Source organism: Mauremys reevesii, linkage group 5, assembly GCF_016161935.1.
Source record: "Mauremys reevesii isolate NIE-2019 linkage group 5, ASM1616193v1, whole genome shotgun sequence".
Taxonomy (NCBI): Eukaryota; Metazoa; Chordata; order Testudines; family Geoemydidae; genus Mauremys; species Mauremys reevesii.
In genome coordinates, this window is record NC_052627.1 from 56,633,557 (window position 1) to 56,647,794 (window position 14,238).

The 14,238-nt window shown below is 38.3% G+C and overlaps 1 protein-coding gene across 5 annotated transcripts in view; it reads right to left on the bottom strand.

Moving 5' to 3' along the window:
• NR3C2 (nuclear receptor subfamily 3 group C member 2) overlaps positions 1-14,238 on the bottom strand; it is a 258,185-nt gene that overhangs the window by 133,069 nt on the left and 110,878 nt on the right. The gene's annotated exons all lie outside the window — the stretch shown is intronic.

Genomic DNA, 14,238 nt, shown 5'->3' on the forward strand with positions numbered 1-14,238 from the left:
GTCTAGTATGGAGCCAAAAACAGTGTCAGCACTTAAACATGGATACCCTGAAACTTCCTAATAGGTTTTGTGGGCACCTAAGACATATTAGGGTCACCTTTACTCCCACCTCTCCATCCACTTCCTAGGGACATGGGGAAACAAATTCCACCCTCGCTATCTATATGACACTTTGGAAAATATGAGTATGAACCAAGGGAACTTTCAGAGAAAGTTTAGCGCTTCTGCGCATTTCTCCATGGGAGGACATGATTTGGTCCCACAATTTTCCATCTATAAGAGGAACTATCGCATAAAATTCACACGATTTGGTTTTATTTTGAGATTCACACAATATGTAAAATCCTGGCCCCACTGAATTCACTGAGAGTTTTACCACTGACTTCAATAGAGATATGATTTCACCCCAAATATATACACACCAAAATAACTCTCTTAGAATTGGGTTGCTCATATCAAAATCTAAAATTACAAACTGATCTATTTGTACTATCTCTGCAATGAACTTTTTGTACACACACACACATATTATATATATATATATATATATATATATATATATATATATATATATTACTGTTAAATGCTCTGCCATCAGGCTTCTTCAGTGTTCCGTAGTGTGCATTTGACACGTCATTATATTTATACTTGTCTCATTTCCAATGTGTGTGTTGCGGCCCGTATGAGAACAATCAGTTTTGTCAAAAATTAATAAAAATAGAGCAAGATAAAGTGCTCTGTGCAATAATTGCATAGTCCTTTACTTAGATTTTTTTAAAATGTTGAATACTAATATTTTCAGTTTGTATGTAAGAGACCCCATCCTCCCTTCCCCTATATTAGTTGTTTCATGATAGGATACTACTTACTTAAAGTCAAATGTTCAAACAGACACACAGTTCCCAGCTCACTTGGTTCCAAGCAATTCTTCATATTTAGGTTATCCAGATAGCAAGTATGAAAAATGGGGACAAGTGGTTAGGGGTATTAGGCACCTATATAAGACAAAGCCCTGGATATCGGGACACGGTCACCATATTCATATTCTCTTTCCTGCTATTTATTATGCCTTGGATAAAGAAATAAAATGTTTTTGTTCTTCCTGTTTTCTAGTCAATCATCTTTACATCCCTTTGTATGTAGCCTGTTTTTGCACTCATATTAAAGTTCAGTGGTTAAAATTTATGTTTCCTTTTTTCAACATATTTCTTGCATTTTCATAATTAGCTTAGAAGTTTTCTCCAGGGTCTTTCTTATGCTGTGTTTTATCATCTTATTTCCTGAACTCCTCCTCTGAAAATCTGAACTGCTGGATCAAGGGGTTTTCTTCTCTTCCACTATGTGGTACCTCATCTACAGACAAGATTTATAAGATTCAGATGTCAGATATGTAAACTATTTTTCCTTCAAGAGCAGCAGCTGGCACATTAGTATCTTCCATAAACATGTGTGTTTCTGGCTCTAGATTTTCCTCTGGGTTTCATTATCTTCTATCAGCAATGCCACTTCATTCACTTAACTTAGGTTATGATGAAATAGAAATTCTGTAGTCACTGGTAAAAATCAAGTCTTGCAGAGATGTCTCCTGAGGCCTCAGTGTACACTGAGCAGAACAAGAGAGGAAGTACTTTCCTATGCTCATGTATTTTCAACACTTAACTGCACATGTTTCTTCTAGAACTATTCTCATCACAGTATCTATAACATGAATCTCTTTGAACCAGCTTCTCATTTTCACTTACAAGCAGAAATACTATATGCACAGTCTGAAAATACTATTTTTGTTCCTCATGATGTGATAAAGCCCACCTTTGTGAATTATCCTAAAACATTTTATCCTAGAGATCTATTCAAATTATAGTGACAAAAGTCTAGTCATCCATAATTCAGAAGCAGTCACCTGTTATGTGTTTGGGTTAATGGCTTTTGATAGACCAATAAAAAGAACACTCCTGGGACTGAGTCAGCTAAAATGCTCTGCACAAGGAATACAACATTGTCTGGATTGTGACCCTATTTTAATATAATTTTAGCAATGTTTGTATATTTAGAAAATGATAATCAATATGGTTTTCTCCAGGCATGATGAACAAAAGTGGTATACACAAAGGAATTCATACCTATAATTTATACATATATTATATATATTTTTAAATGTATGTGGTGTGAGTAATTAAGAGTACTTTCATAAATGACAAACTGCTGGCACTTTTTCATATCTATATATATAGCAAAGAGATCAATCTTTTTTAAAGACTAAAGATATGCAAAAGAAAAAAGTGACAGCATTTTATCATTTATGAAAGTACTCTTAATTACTCACACCACATACATAACATACATTATCTGGTCGCCAAGACAAGAATTGCACAAACTGGATTGCTCAGGCAACAGTTATGTAATGTTTTTGATGTTCTAGGTTTGATCTTGGGCAGTATTAATTTAAAATTTTTATTAGTTTTAATTTCATATGATGTATACACTGCCCACACTGAATTATGTGAAATACATCCATATTTTACCATTTGACCTCATTTCCTTTATAGATTGTGCAGTCATGCAGACAAGTGGACACTTGAGTGCGGGAAATAGTTTAATTACAAACATCTAAGATTTCTAATATAGAAATCAGGAACAAAATTTAAATCAGTAATACAAGAAAATTAATGAAAACTGAGAATGACAGAAATCCTATTTTAACCCAGAAGAAGTGGGACTGTGTTACATAGACTTCTCACAGACTACTCTATAACATGGCGATGTTAGAATGCATCGCAAACATTACCAAGTATTTGCACTCAGATCAAGATGTGCTTTGCATAAAACTAAGGGTGAAAGAGAAGAGGTGGTTTCAATATGAAATGCACATTGCACATGTTAGAGTACCCTCAAGGCTGCAGTAATTTATGGCGACTGCCTGACGTCCCAAGGGACCATTTCTACAGCCAGGAATGACTGGAGTATAGGGACAGGGACTGAGTGGTGCATAAACTGCTATACTGACTCTCTTCAACAAGTGATTCCTCAGCTCATGAGAAATCCTCAAGTAGCCTGATAAAACAAGTTTGGGGCTGTTTTGTATTGCAGAGGCAGGACTTAGGATCTGGCCCTATGTGTCCAGACTTGTGAGTATGCACATATCATTCAAATGGAAACTGGGGATCATTCCTAAAATTGATGTCTGTCCCTCAGGAAAAACTATGCAGAAAAAGAGTCAGTGATGGTAGCTGCATAGGGATTATGGAGCTGAAGAAATGGATGACTAATGGCACAAGAATGAAAGGGTAGAAGTGAATATGAAAACCCTGTTTTGATGTTAACTGCATGTGGGTGGGGCTAGGCAGACCAAAAGATAGGCACTTATACAGCCAAGCATTGCCTATCAAAAATATACACAAGGAAAAAGTATTATAAAAATAATGACTAGTTGTTAAAGAGAACTTTCACACTGTGGACAAATTTGAGAAAAGAGAAGACTCATATTTAAAACAAATTTGCCAATATTTTTTCTGTTCATTCATTTTTACCATTAAACTTTATGTCTCCCTCTGCTGGATTATGTTAAAAAAATCACAATCCTGTAACGATGACATTAGCGTTTCACCATGGAACGAATTTGCATCACGAAGTAAGCTGACTGGTGAGTCCATCACATTCTAGTGTAAATCTGTTGAATTCAATTCAATTATTTTCATGTAAAACAGGTGTGAGAATAGAATCACACAATTTCATATCAGGAATTAACAGAAGATGTATTATTAGGTTCTAGGAATCTATTTAAACATATAGAGTATATAAGAATATCTGCAAAAGGCAGCACAAAATTATGGACAAAATACAAAAAGGTGTGTAGAATTGAGTCTCATACTTTTAAGAATTTTCTCTCTCATGAAGCTCTTCTGTTAAAAGCAAACATTCTAAAGTGTACTGTTCTAGATCCAACTCATTATGGGCGGCAGGGGAGGGAGGGACTTTACCATGTTGAGCAAGAACAAATAAAGTTTGGCAAAATAAATCAGGAATGATTGACAAATATCACCAAAGAATAGAAAAAAACCCACATCCTTGGTTTAAGGGTATGTTTTGGAGAAAGGGTAATTCTCCATATAGCCAACTATGGTGTGCAAAAAAATTTACACTGAGCAAAAATATTGGGTTTTAATGAAATAATACCCTGAATAATTTAATGAAGCCCAACACAAATTGTCAGAGACAAAATAACCTGGCTTTTGCTTTCTGTTATGATTCCTATGGATATTTATATCATTTGGTAGGGATTAAATCAATTTGGCGCTATAAAAATGTGAAAGGGTTCTATAGAATTACTCTGAAAGCCCAAAAATTCATTAGACAATAATTGTATTTCCATAGGTGTTTTAAATCATCCTATAGAACCCCTATCAAGAATATCATTTTCTATTGCGTGATACAGATTAGTTAAACAACCTACACAAAAGCCGTAATTTTCTATTATTAAATTCTATAAGACTTTGTCCATTTCCAGACTGAGCTGCTATGAGATTCTATCTGCTCCAAGTTGTATAGCTCACTTGTTTTTTTTCACCCCTAAAATTAAAGATGGGAGTTGTGAGCAGCCGTGCCTGTGGATGGGCAACGTCCACAAAATGTCTCGCAGCCCACCAGTGGATTACCCTGGCATCCCACAGGCTGCCCACCACTGGGCTAGGACAAAGAGAGACAGTGAAAATCCATGATAAATAAAGTTGTTATTAATTTGCATTCCAATAGAGCTCGGTGTACTAGGAGCAGTTTATAATCTGAATGAGAAACATCTGAAAGGAAACAATGTATAAAACTTTTGATAGATCTATATCAACTGAAGTGGCACATGCGCTGGGAGAGCAGTATTTGGTTCTAGTTCTGGAGCCGATTATTTCTCATACTTCAAAGCACTGGTAGGCATTTTTTATCGTCAACTCATAGCCTGGGATACAGAAAGATCAAGGGTGAAAACCTGACCAACTGAAATCAATGGGAGTTTTACCATTGACTTAATGGGGTCAGGATTTCATCTCACAACTTGTGTCAGACCTGGCAGGCTGATTTGTACAAGGGAGAGGCATTGTCTAAAACCAAACTAAAGCATCTCCAATCAAGCAGTTATTCACAAGATTAGTCCCACTGATTTTTGTGGGACTATTTGTCAGAGTATGTGTGCACCAACGTGATTAAGAAGGACCCTACAGAATTATGAAAGTCTTAAAGGATTTAGATTAATCATAAATGGCATTACAAATGTGCAGAATATGATGTAAGAGGTAAGAAATGACAGATAGATGATGGGACTATGCCATCACTGGATGCTATTAGTAAGATCAGTAAGTGTGATAATATATCTTAATAAAGCCATAATTTGGAGCAAGTATGTCAGTAAAAGGCCAAATTATCAAAGAGGCTTGCTCTTTGGCGCCTCTTAGGCCTCAAAAACACAGTCAGATCTGCATGGATCGACTCCTGCACCCACACGAAGCCCCTCAGATATCACTATGGGTGTCCATGGACACAATGGTCTGGAATCAGCTACAACAGTGGGCCCTAAATTTGCACCTGTAGTTACCTGTAAATATACAAAAAGAACACACACCATTATGCATCTACTTGATTTGTGTGTGCGTAAATACAGGTGTTTTCATTTGCAAATATGAACCTAATTTCACTATTACTATTGGGAGACACATGGGCCAATTATGTCTTGCACCTAGAGATCTTTATGTTCTATTTCAAATGCACCTCTTAGATCAAATACATGGCTATCTCCGTAATCATGTCATGCAATATTTACCAAAAAAAAATATCCTTTTTTACTACTACTTATTAAAGCTAACATGATCTTATTTGTTTTGTCCTTAAAAATAAAAAACTTTTAAGAACTACCGTGCTAAGCATAATTGCATTTCTCAGTAGAGTCTTAGAGACCTTCTTTGAAAACAAGAACCATATTTTTTCATTATTTGATTTTAATGAAATTTCAAAACTATGTTCCTTTTAATTCTGAATTCATAAAATCATTTAAATTCTCCAAGTCTAGACAGAAAATAAATCTGGCATTCCTTCAGGGTTCAGTGTTACTTTAAAGCACATAATCTAATGTGACTTGAAGCTTCTGAATAGTTATGTTATGATTACAATTTACAGTATAAAAACTAATAACTGTACATCTGGGCAGTGGGCTTAAGTGGCAGAGGCTAAATAAAAGCTGGAGGATGTTTTATTTTGTCTATTTCATATTCTTCAAGGACACGGCAGCTTGCATTAGAGGACAGCAGGAAAGCAAGCGTGTGCACTGTGAGCAAGCTTGCACGTGAACTGCATCTAGCTCTCTTTTTGAATAGACATCACCAGATAACTTGTCTGCAGAATGTATTCCTCCATCAAATGGACATACTGTCATTGTCCACTGGTTGGAATCCAGAAGTTAAATGCTATCAGCATTTAGACTCTGATCACAACACGTCAAAACACAAGAAATGCACCCTTGCCCTGGTATGCAAGAATTACACAATGCTGCTATGTAACATAAGTCTATTAGATCTCAGAATTACCCTTAATGAATCAGCAATCTGTTTGCTCTCCTCTATATTATTTACTGCCCCACTGAGAATCTCAAGAAAACCACCAGGTCAGGTGAGGAGAGAGAGAGAGAGGATTCATTTTTATTAAATCCGATCCATAAATCCGGAAAAAAATACTCCTGGTAGAACTCTGATAGCTAGCTATAGAATTAAATTTAGTATTTGTTCTGGGAAACACTATAAAGAAATAACCTCCCTTCGACTGCACACCTTTGGTTGTCACCTACCAACCCACATTGGAAACCATACAGGGCATCATCAAAAAACTACAACCCATATCCAATGGGGACCCCTCCTGAAAGAAATGTATCCTGACCTCCCCTCTTCTGGCCTTCAAATAACCCCCCAACCAAATCATAAGAAGCAATCTCCCCACAGACCACAAACACCAAATCAAAGCAGCACCAGAGCAACATATGCAAAACCTGCAGACATATCTCCACTGCTACAATGATCAACACCTCCCACAACATACTTTTCAAGATCCAGGGTTCCTACACATGCCTATCACAACATGTGGTACATCATCCAGTGCACTAAATGCCACAATTAACAACTATGTAGATGAAAGCAGATGATCACTACGCTCTCGAATGAACTCACACAGGAAAATGAAGAGAGAAAAACACCGTATCAGCTGTGGGTGAATACTTTTCACAAAGTGATAACTCTATACCTGACCTGTCAGTTCACATCCTCAAAGGAAACTTGCACAACACTTTCAAAAGACAAGTCTTAGAACTTAAATTCATAACTTTGCTAGACACTAAAAATCATGGACTGAATAGGCACACTGAATTTATGGCTTATTACAAAGAAACTATAACCCACTAGCAACCCCCGTCCCCCAGCTGCCTTCCTCCCTATGACAGGAGGGATGTTAATGGGCCATTTCACCTTGAACTACATGTTAACTACTTATAGAATCATAGGACTGGAAAGGACCTCGAGAAGTTATCTAGTCCAGTCCCTATACTCATGACAGGACTAAGTATTATATAGGCCGTCCCTAACCGGTGTTTGTCTAACCTGCTCTTAAAAATCTCCAATGACAGAGATTCCACAACCTCTGTAGGTAATTTATTCCAGTGCTTAACTACCCTGACAGGAAGTTTTCCTAACATCCAACCTAAACTGACCTTGCTGTAATTTAAGCCCATTGCTTCTTGTCCTATCCTCAGAGATTAAGGAGAACAATTTTTCTCCCTCCTCCTGGTAACAACCTTTTAGGTACTTGAAAAGTGTTATGTCCCCTCTTGGTCTTCTCTTCTCCAGACTAAACAAACCCAATTTTTTCAATCTTCCCTCATAGATCATGTTTTCTAGATCTTTAATCATTTTTATTGCTCTTCTCTGGACTTTCTCCAATTTGTCCACATCTTTCCTGCTAAACAGTCTCTTCCACCTTGTATTTAGCTCTGACACTCTAAGTAAGTTTCCCAAACATGAAAAACAGCTCTGTGTAAGTTCAAAAGCTTGTCTTTTATTGGACTATCTTCTGTTGGTGAGAGAGACATTATCTCACCCACCTTGGCTCTCTAAAATCCTGGGACCAACATGGTTACAATTACACTGCATAAAACAAATTTTTAACCAAACCCGAAATGATGTACCACTTGTTTAAAATGTACCAAATTGTCTTGATTATTCTGGGACTTATTTTCCATGTCTCTTGCAGGGGGAGGGAAGTGGCAGGGGGAGGGAAGTGGCGGGTCAGAAGAGGCCTTCCACACCCAGTGTATTCTCCATACAAGGGTTACAGAGCGATCAACCACAGTCCCTGTACTTAGGTGAAGGGTAGGAACTGCTTTCCCTTTGTGCATCCTCTTGCAGGTGTAATCCATCAAAAGTTGGTAAGGAGGAGCCAGGGCCATGATCTTGCTCTTCTTCACCCTGGGACACAGCAGTGGTGATAGCTACTTCATGCCAAAGAATGGTGGCACGTGTGTACTCCTGCTGCATGCCAGAAAGTTTGCTGAAAGTTAGTGCTTAATAACATGCCTCATGTATAAGACACTGCTAGGATTAATAGTAAAATTTCCATCCAGAATTGTAACAGCTCATAAACATACTTAAACTCTAGTATTGTATTTTAGCCTCCACTTCTCTTGGGCATCATGCAAAAAATGGAGTTCAAGCCTAAGGGATTTTTTATGTCATAGGAATAGGTTTTCAAGTTCCTATGTTTAGCAGATGGTTGATAACAGATTTCTCTATTTCCTGTTCTTTAATTTTCTTGGATTTTTTTTTTTGACAGAATAGATCTTTTCCTGAGCAACTTGTGAGAGTCTGGTTGCTTGCCTTTTCTGAATTATATCTAGTTCTTATTTATCTTTTGTAGTTTTTCTCCATTACTTTCTAAACGTAGAAAATCTTGCCCTATTCAGTCTATATTTTCTGGGTACATGTAAAGTAATGTCTCAAAGGAAGCAAACACAATGCACACTTTCTGTCTGGCCTCCTGCTTTTCTCAGATTGTTGGAATTAATTAGGATATGGGAAACTGGAAATGTCTCATTTAAACCCAGAGACACAAATCCTTCACATTGAAAAGTTAGTTTCCTAACTTTTCTATTTTTTTCCTTTACAGATTGGCAGTTCACTGCTCCATTAGGCCCGGTATTGCTGTTTCCCCCCACGTTTTCTAAATCTTAGAAGCATATGAGACTCTTCCCTACACCGTTTTGCAATCTGCCAATCAACATCCTCTACATTCAGGATGGTCTCTATTAGATGCTTTGGGAGCTTGAAAGCTAGCTGACTTACTCTACCTACATATGGAAGACTGACGCTTTGCACTAAAGATACCTATTTAATGCCAACAAAACTAACCTGTCTTCCTCCCTGGTTTAGTTCTATGGATGCAGAAGATTACTGCCTTGATCACATCTGAAGGGTATAACTGTCTTTCAGAATATTAGAGGGTTTAGTGCACAAAGACAGCAGAGAAGTCGACTATTTTAAGTGGAAGGCTTTTGAGAAAGGAGACAGGGGCTGGCCTCGCTACTACCTCATCTTGAAATGATCTGAGGTAATGTTGCTTAATGGAAAGTTCCCCAAGAGCACTAAACCTCCAAGCCAGTGTGATGACTCTCCCAGAGCCAACACCCTGAACCCGCTCCTGCACCCCAACCCCTGCCCCAGCTCTGAGCCCCCACCCACACCCCAAACCCCTGCCCCAGATGGGAGCCCCCTCCCACACTCTGAACCCGTCAGCACTACCACCCAGCCCACACCCCCTCCCACACTCCAGCCCCATGCCCCAGCCCAGTGACAGTGAGGGAGGGAGGGAGGGGAAGAGTGAGCAACAGAGGGAGGGGGGATGGAGTGAACAAGGGTGGGGCCTCGGAGAAGGGGTGGGGCAGTGGCATGGCCTCAGGACAGGGCAAGGGTGTTTGGGTTTGTGCCATTAGATAGTTGGCAACCCCAATATTAATGTGGATTTTAAAATAGATAGCAAAACATAATACCCAGGAAGTCAAAAGATTAAAGTGATAAAATATTTCATCATTTGAATGACTAAAAGATTTTTGTTTACAAGAAGTTTTTACAATATTAACAACAGATTAAATAAACCCGTGTTTAAAATAATACCCTGTTTTGTGTTACCATCTAGGCTAGAATATTGAGCCTCTCTCTTACTTTCTTTCTACTTACCTTTCTTTTACTTTGAACACAAGAATAATTTTCTTTTTACTTTAGTGACGGATACTCTTCTCAGTAGGATTAAATGTTTACACTAGCAAAACAAAATTGAACTTGGATACAGCTTTTGTAAGATTTGAACAAGAAGATTACACATTACTATTAAGAGATGCAGTTAAAGTACTATAAAATAAATGAAATCAACTGCTCATAGGAGTTTTTAGAATGGATAGCTCAGTGGTTTGAGCATTGGCCTGCTAAACCCAGAGTTGAGAGTTCAATTCCTGATGGGGCCATTTAGGGGTGTGGGGCAAAAATCTATCTGGGGATTGGTCCTGCTTTGAGCAGCGGGTTGGACTAGATGACCTCCTGAGGTCCCTTCCAACCCTGATATTCTATGATAGGAGATTCTGCAGCTTAACTGTGAAAAACACACATTTAAAATAAAGTGTTTCATTACCACATTCAAAAGTAATGACAAAGTCAAGAAACAAAATTTGGCAGATAGCAACTTTTTTTTTTGTTTTTTGCTTTTCAACTGCTATTCCAGTAAGTGAACTCTCCTCTTGTGCCTCTCTCTGAAAATTATGGCTCTGTGATTCATTGTTTGCACATGAGAGCAGACTTTGAATGTTCAACATGCATACCTAATTGTATATAGCACATACTGGTTCATCTTTCATTTTTAAAAATTGCTTTACAACAATGTTAAAAGACCCCACCCCTCCCCCGGCTCCCTTTGAGAACCAAAACCAAAGAGGTGAAGCTAAGGCAAAGATTTTGTCATGGATGTTTATAGTAAAAGTCACGGACAAGTCATCGGCAATAAAGAAAAATTCACGGAAGCCTGTGACCTATCTGTGACTTTCACTAAAAATATCTGTGATGAAATGGGGAATTCAGCTGCTGGGTCCCCACACTGCCTGCAATGACTGGCAGATGCAGGGCCCCACTCGAAGCTCGGTGAGCCCCCAGAAGCCATGGGAGCACGGCAGGGGTGTGGGGGTGTGCTGCTGCTGCAGCTCCCAGTCATTGCGGGCTGAAGTCATGGAGGTCTCGAAGTCACAGATTCTGTGATTTCCGCGACCTCAGTGATAAAATCATCGCCTTAGTGATAGCTAATATCAATCAGCAAAAAGCAGCCAAATAGACTAAGTGGTAGCTTATGAGCTTTTGCAGTTTTTTTTTTTACTTGCAAGTGGTGGAAAATTCCCACCACTTGGTATCTGAAGAAGTGGGTATTCACCCAATCAAAAGCTCATGCTGCAAAACTGCCTGCTCTCTATATGGTGCCACCACATCTTTGTTTGCTTTTACTAGATCAGACTAACACGGCTACCCCTCTGATACTTAATATCAATCAGTAATTTCATATTGAAGCAAAAATAAAGAGGATAACAGATATCAGCTATATGCATCCTCATTACTCAGTAATGTCAAGACTTGTTAGATTTGACTAAGGTGGGAAAATTTATCTTCTGTTTTCTACAAACTGCTATAAATTATTTAGAGTAAATATATTACTCCCCCCGCTCCCTGGATAAGTCTGCAATATTTGCGAAAGGTAAATGAAAAGCTTGAACTCATGAATAGAAAACGCAAGCACAATTCCTGGAGAGAGATGTTTCTCCCCTCAAGCATTTTTGATAACTGGACCTGTAATGGGGCCATTTGGCATTTTTAAGTTTGAAATATTGTAATCATATCCTTCTCTCTGTCATACACCACTATCATCTCATGCTGATGTATTTTCTCTAACAGAATACTCACTTTCGGGACTACTCTATCATATGAGCCACCACATAATATCTGACAGTCTGTACCAGATAAAATGAAGGACATCCAAACAAGGACAAGGTCGTTTGGATTTCTGAATCTTTACAGGAAGCATTTTAAATTGTGTTTTAAGTAGAAAAAAGTACTTAAAACCAAGATTGCATGAAAAGTGCTTTTAAGTCAGTATGATTTTGAATAAAATTAGCAAGAAAAGCATCTCTTCCAAGTGCTATTAAAAATAATGATGCAATTATTTTATCCTTTCAAGTGAGCACACATATAGAAACGATTAAAACATTCTTTTTTTATAAAAGAATCAATTAAAAAATGTTGCAGAGTATATGAAATAGCATTTACCAATTTAGCTTGCATTGTATCTTGTAGAGAGCACTGTGAGTTGCAGGTCATCCTCTTCATACAGGTTGGGGAGCTAATCTCAGTTGGAACTGCCAAGAGAACGTTTAACTAGCAAGGCAAGGGGAAGTGTGCTAAGGTGGCAAATGTGCTATGAACGCGAAATCAGCATGTCATGAACAGATTGAACTAATGTAGCAAAGAATATGAAGAGAATACATTTTTCCAATTGCTTTTATACCAATTTAGGAGTCTGGGTAACAAGCAAGAGCAACTGAAAATTCTCATTAATGAGAAAAAAATTGATCTAATTGGGATTACTGAGACTTGGTGGGATAAATTGCATGATTAGAATGTTAAAATTACTGGTTATAACCTGTTTAGGAAGGATAGTGTGTGCAAAAGAGGTGAGAGTGGGTGGCATTTCTTTTAGAGTTGCTTATAATTCAAAACCACAGGATCTTGACAACATATAAATCAATGCGAGTGTGACAGACTGATAATATCTTGTAATATCCTGAACAAACCTTATAGAATTGAGATAATTTTTTGTAAAAAAGAAGGTTTAAATCATTTGTGTGTGTGCGCGCTAACTTGAAAGGATAAGCTTAAAGCCTTTGGGTACATAGCGTTCAATTGTGTATATGGCATTGTATATGCCTTCTGTAGTAGGATGGAGATTATAATGCACTTCCACATTTATCAGCCCTTTGAAGTCACCTGCCCTGGAGAGGTGTTCTTATACTAGTTCAAATTAGATTCTCCAGAGACCAAAACAGACAAAAAGGATTTTTTGAGTAAATAGCCTGGTTTTAAAACTGGCTTAGTCTCTTCTTCCTGATCCAGAAAACAGAGAGGACCCTGGTCCAATCCTTGTGCCTACTGAGGCTCCACAGACTGTGTGCATGTTCTGAGCTGAAGCTGTGATGAACTTGTAACCACGAGGAATCCACTTGGGTGGGGATTGAAGGACTGCTCCAGCAAGAATCCATGTTAGGGTTGGGGTGAATTTCGGTAAGTTTATTAGCACACGCGTAGGTTTTTTTTATTGTTTTTAACATGTTTTGTCTGTAGTGCTTTTTACCTTCACAATAAAATAGGCTTGCACCGATAGAAAGACCTGCATGGCGCTTATAGTAATAGAAATTACACCTGTTAGTCTCTGAAGAGAAAGCAAGGAGGCCTGCTTGGGCACCTTGTCTCTGCTTGGAATAACACCAAAGGCAGGGAACTGTGTAGCGTGGAAATACCCAGGTCAGAAAGGAGAGAAATGCAGGTCTCCACCCAGAAAGGCAACGACTGGGGAGCTGAGAGTCAGCGCTCTTGCTGGATCACTGAGGGGAAACACAGGTGTAGGTGCACTGAACTGTGACAGTGATAACTAACAAAGCCCATAAAGGGGTGCGGTTTGGGGGAGGGGGGTCTGACACAAACTGCATGAAACTAGAGAACAGCAGGTGTGGCTCCTTAAGCACCTGCCTGTAAAGTGTTTTGTTTTATGGGACTTAAATTTTGGAGACATCTGGGGACACCTCATGCAGCCATTAGCAAAACATCACTGGAGTTTAAAATGTATATGTAAGTTTCTAACACAAGAGGTACTGCACCCAACAGAAGCTAACTAGAGACTAGTTCACTATGTAAAACAAGTCAGTCCCAACCAATAATATATTTGGTGCTTCAAACAGGTTAATTTCCCAAAAGTGGAAAATTATGAAAGAAAGTGACTGGAAAAATGTAAACACAAAAATGTGAATTCTTTAAGGTGAATTTCTTAGCAGACCACAGTTCCATAATCAAGAAAGAGGACAACTTTGCCTAAAAGCCTATCCTGGTTCAGTGGCAAAGGAAGGCTGCAATCAGAAATAAA